This window comes from Halyomorpha halys, unplaced genomic scaffold (assembly GCF_000696795.3).
Source record: "Halyomorpha halys isolate HHAL.00 unplaced genomic scaffold, Hhal_1.1 Scaffold546.1, whole genome shotgun sequence".
Lineage (NCBI taxonomy): Eukaryota > Metazoa > Arthropoda > Insecta > Hemiptera > Pentatomidae > Halyomorpha > Halyomorpha halys.
Window position 1 is genome coordinate 106,671 of NW_027109662.1, and position 6,335 is coordinate 113,005.

Consider the following 6,335-nt stretch of genomic DNA (forward strand, 5'->3'; position numbering starts at 1 on the left):
TTAGAGAAATCTATATTTAAAAAAACATTTGATGTATAAATGTCTATTAGCACTTAAATTAAAGCTAGTTTAATGTATTATAAAGTAATTTATAACGTTTATCTTCGTAGGGGTCGTAATTTTTATATTTGTATATGAAATTGAATTTTCCGTGCAAATAGAATTTATAACTTAATTTTTTTTTGAGTTTTGACTGCCGTCAAAATAGCCCTGACGAAGCCCTGCAACGTGGGGCGAAACGTTGGCTCAATAAAATAGTATATTCTAGTATTTGAGTTTTTTGACCGCACCCGGACCATATTCCTTTCATCTTAATTTTTTTAACTTTTAGCAAACAACATGAAAACTCCTTCAATGATAAAGGTCTTAAACTACTTTAGCGCATTAAATTAACTTTAATTTGAGTGCTAACGTACAGTGAAAAATGAGAAATTTAACATACTGTAAAGTAGTTTATGTCACGTATCATCCTATTAGTAGTAGATTTTATGATATTCTCGTATGAATATAACTTTTGCACAAGACAATTTTTCTGAATTACTATAAATCGATTTATGAGAGCAAATATCATGAAAACTACTACTACAATGGTGCGGAAGGTACATTATAGTACAACTAGCTTTAATTTGAGTGCTGGCAGACATCTATACGTCACATAGTTCCTGAGATATACCATTCCGAAAATAAATTGACTAACTACTGATTCTCCTGGATATTTTTTTGTGAAATATTGCTTTTAAAAAAACCGTATCTGAACGTAAAGAAACAGCTCTGTTACTCATCATATGGTTAAAAATTTAATCAGCTTTAAATGTTATTCTATTAGGTTTTCTGTGATATACTGAATATCTCCGAATGAAAAATTATTTTTTTTAACGTTATGAAACAGCCTATATTTTATATTCCCCCAAACTATGGTTGGCAGACTCATCAATTCTAATTAGTAAATATACATTAATAGTTTTCAAACAAGAAATATGAAATTTTGATGTGTAACTACCTTTTTTCTCATCTTGTGCTCACGATTAAAATACATTTTTTTTGTTTATATTGTAAAAAGTAATAATAAAAAACTATTAGTTCAATTAAATACTAAAAGTTAACAAATCATGAACAGGTACAAATGTCTAGTAGCAGTCTAAGTCAGGATAGATTAATGTACTATAAAGTAGTTTATAATTTTTATTTGTAGGAGTAGCATTTCTTCTGATATTTGATAAAATATATTCCCAAATAGTTGATTTCTAGTTGTTAGAACAAACATTTTGGCTTATAAAAAAATATATCTTAGAAACCATAAGATATACAGATGTCTGACAGGACTCAGATTAAAGCTAGTTAAATGTTCTATAATGTAGTTTATAACGTTTATTTTCGTAGGAGTAATATTTTTTATAATATTGGACGAAATAAATTCACAAAATGTTAATTTTAAGTCGTTCGGAGACATACAGATGTCTGTTAGCACACAAAATAAAGGTAATTTAACTTAGTATAAAGTAGTTTATGACACGTATCTTCGTATGGGGTTGAAGTTTTTATGATATTAACATATGAATATGAATTTTGCACATGAAATTGTGTCCATACAATTATCAAACAATATAGAAACTACAACTCCTATGAAGATAAAATTACTTATAATGTATTAAAATAGCTTTGATTTGAGTACTAGCAGACATCTATACGTCATAATGTTCCTGAGATATGAATTTCACAAAATAAATTCACTAACTACTAATTTTTTCAGTGTATTTTTTATGAAATGTAGCTTTTTAAAAACCTTTATCGTCGGAACTACTAAACGTAAATACCTCGATTAGGGCTCATATTTTGGCAAATATACTCTACTTTAAATGATGTTATGTTAGATTTTCTATTGTTGTTGGTAGTTTTTAAGATATAGAGCTCCGAATGAAAAATTAGTCTCTTTTTAAGGTTTTAAACAGCCGCCATTTTCTATTTCCCCTAGGTATACTTGGCAGACTCATCAATTTTGACTAGTCATTATACCTAGTTTTTTTAAAGTAATAAAAAATTGGGTTAATGATATAGAGCTCAGATGGAAAAATGAATTGTTAATATACTGAAAAATATTCAGAAGAATCAATAGGTACTGAGTTTATTTTTGGAAAGCTATGTCTCAGGAACTATGTGACGTACAGATGTCTATTAGCACTCAAATTAAAGTTAGTTTAATGTGCTAAAGTAGTTTACGGTGTTAATCATCGAAGGAGTTTTCATGTTATTTGCTAAAAGTTAAAAATATTAAATTCTATTTGCTCAGACAAAATTCATATTCATATCCAAATATAAAAATTACGACCCCTACGAAATATAAATTAGCTTTAATTTAAGTACTAATAGACATTTGTACATCAAATGGTTTTTGAGATATCGATTTTTCAAAATAAATTTACTAACTACTTTTTCAATGCATTTATGAATTTTATTTTTAAACCTATATCTTGGGTACCATTGACGTAAATAGCTCTATTAGGGCTCATATTTTAGCAAATTTACTCTCCTATAAATAATGCTTTCTCAGATTTTTTGGTGTTGTTGGTTGTTTTAAAGATATAGAGCTCCAAATAAAAAAAAAATTATTTTTTTATTCTACCTACCTATACTTGGCAGACTCATTAGTTTAGAATAGTAATTCTGCGTAGTTTTCACTAAGGTTATCAAAAACCGGGGTAAAAAAAATGCAAATCAAAACTTTTCACAAATGTAATAGTCTTCTAGTATATAATAAATAAATCAAAAATTTTGTATCCATTTTTGTCTCAACACTTTTACTTTTCACCAGTCCAACGTTACGGCCATTCTAGCCATCCTCAAGGACATCTTCAATATAATTTCTTCCTCACATTAATTTAAAGCTTCTTTTGCAGGCTATTCTGCCCAGGTCATTTTCTTTATTATAAGTTAAAAGCCTATTTTTTAAAATTTAAAATCATTAATATTTAATTTTTCTAATATAAGATTATCCACAATTAATACACTACCATATAACAACCATTTATTGAGTTGAGGGTAGCTAGAATGGCCGAAACGTTGGACTGGTGAAAAATAAAAGTGTTGAGACAAAAATGGATACAAAATTTTTGATTTATTTAATAAATAATTACCTTGTCTCAAGAAATTGAAATAATATAATTATATTATTATATTCATGTAGGTGTGTGAATGTAAATAAGAAGTAAATTTTTTACCTAATTTAACGTTATTTATATGGCATCCAAACTTATATATTATTCAGTTTAGTAATAAATTGGTATAACACAACAAGAAAGACGTATTAGTTTTATAATGTTTTAACAATTACATTTCATACAATACCTCAAATGTCCCTTTATTACTCGTAGGGTTTACCCAATACTGATGTACTGTTGGAGATAATATTGCTCACTAAATAGTATTTAATACTCAGAACTAAAGCCAACTGTATGTTTGAAAAGATAAGTACAGAGAAATGAAGAATTATTTTATATCCCTTATTTACAAATAAGACAGATATTTATTTGGGTTCATTAGGTGAACCCAACCCCCGACCATCTTCTCCATTTAAAGTAAAATACAGATCGGTATTGATGAATTTCACAGCAATATATGTTCATATCTAAGAGTCTATAGTTTTTTATAATTTCATATTTCAGTTATTAAATGGTAGATGAAAGAAATTATGAGTCATTTTGTATGGTGTATTTCTTGTATGGTGTCTACATTTAATTCTGATCTCACAATCGGTCAGTCTTGTCTAATATGAATCTTTTTTTTTTTTTTAGACTTTCTGGGCATTTTGTTAGTACTTAAAGTAAGATTTAGAGATATTCGTTGATTTTAATATAATTTAATTTCATATTTAATAATGAAAAAAGAAAAATCCGGCAGAGAAGCTTTAGTTGCGAACATGCGAACAATGAAACTTAAAACAGTTTATGAAATATTTGGCCAACATTCGACCCAAAAGGTCCCTCCAGGCTGCAAATTTCATGCTGTCCTCACCACCTCCCCATTCCCCCAATGAGAACAAAGGGAAACGCCGTGATAGTGAGCTATCCCAGCTGTTCTATAATCCATCTCTTTTGTCTTTAATATTTATTATTCGAAATATTATAAAACTCATATTTATAGATTTATTCAGCTACATTACAATATAATTCGGAGAAATCTTATCTACACGTTTGTCACCGCCGCAAATTCAAATGCTCTGAAAACAAAGGAAGCAACAAACGCCAGTATTACATAATAGTATTGTTCTTTTGAATTTTTTCGGCTAATACATTCCATTTATTTTATTTTCATCATAAAAAGGAACTAAATAAATATAGTTAATGTTGGTTGTAGGTAATAAAAATTCGTATAAATAGTACTACAGAACCTACAAATTCAAACTTCGTTCTAGGTTATCAGAAACTTTTTAATTTTATTATATCGTCATAGAATATCTCCATAAATACATATCTATGCAATGTTAAATAAAAAATAAACTGTTAAAGATAATTAAAAGATTTGAAACAATGTATTTACACCGAATAGATAGAATTTTAAAATATACAATCCTAAACAAAAGCGAATTATTGATTCCAAAGGTTGGAGAAATTCATTAGTCAATTGAAACACGGACAGTAAAAATATTCATCTGTTGATACTTATAGAACAATGCAAACTGACCAATTGAATCAAAATCGATTGAGCCGTTTGGGACAAAATCGAAAAGATGTGAAAAATCGATTCTGTAAAGTGGCACTTTCAGTCGGTCGATTTTTCTGTCACATTTGAGGCATATACCACCCTCCCCCCTTAAATATTAAATTTGTTTCCAACGAGTTTTACTTTTTTGTGCCAGCCTGTTCCAAAAACTTAGTAAAAGAGCTGAGTTGAAAAAAAAACAGTTTTTTCAAACCAATTTTTTATTATTTAATGAACACTAAGTTTAATGACTAGTAAAAATTAATGAGTCGGCCAAGTATAGGTAGGGGGGAATAAAAAATGGCGGCTGTTTCAAAACATTAAAACAAATTAAGTTTTCATCCGGACCTCTCCATCTTTAAAACTACCAACAACTTCCTTATTATACAACTTATACTTACTCTATAATATTCTTAAAAAAACTTAAGAGAATAAGAATAATATAGAGTAAGTATGCTAAAATATGAGCCCTAATAGAGCTATTTACGTTCAATACTTCTCGAGATATACTTTTTAAAAAGTAACATTTCATAAAAATGTACTGAAAAATCAGTAGTAAGAGAATTTATTTTGAGAAATCTATATCTCAATAATCATTCGATGTACAAACGTCTATTAGCACTTAAATTAAAGCTAGTTTAATGTACTATAAAGTAGTTTACAACGTTTATCTTCGTAGAAGTAGCAGTTTTTATGATGTTCGACATAATGTATTAACAAAATATTGATTTCTGATTGTTAGATCAAACATTTTGATTTATGAAAACATATATATCAAGAACGATGATACGTGCAGATATTTGGCAGGATCAAAATTAAAGTCAGTTAAATGTACTATAAAATAGTTTATAACATTTATCTTCGTATGAGTAGTAGTTTTTATGATATTTGCTAAACTAAATTGAGTTATAGTTGTACGGACGGACTTTTTGGATTTATGAAAAATAATATCTCGGAAATTATTAGATGTACAGACGTATGCTACAACTCATAATAAAGGTATTTTAACTTTCTATGAAGTAGTTTATGACACGTATCTTCGTAGGGGTAGTAGTTTTTATGATATTCGCATATGAATATAAATTGTGCACATGAAATTTGGACCGAACAACATATTTTGGCAAATATCTTAACAACTACACCCACGAAGATAAGCTTCAAAATTTAAAATAGTACACTTAATTCGCTTTAATTTAAGCGCTGGCAGACATCTATAAGTCTTATGGTTCTTGAGATATAGATATCTCAAAATAAATACTGATTTTTTAACTACACTTATGAAATATTGCTTTTTAAAAACCTGTATCCTGGGAACTGTAGAACGTAAATAGCTCTATTAGGGCTCATATGTTAGCAAATTTACTTTACTTTAAATGATGTTCTCTTAGCTTATCTAGTGTTGCTGGTAGTTTTATAGATATAGAGCTCCGCAGATTGCGGTTTTAGCGCACTTGCTCAGCCTCCATTGGCTTATTACCAGTGATGCAGCGGGAGGGATTCCCTTCGATTCCCTTCGATCTTTCGAGCTCTGCTCTACCCCTCACACGTGGAGGATAGAGTGGGCTCAGGGATCCTCAGGTCGATTGTGTAAATATTGTATATATTATTTTATCATTATGTTATTTTATTTATTTATTTTT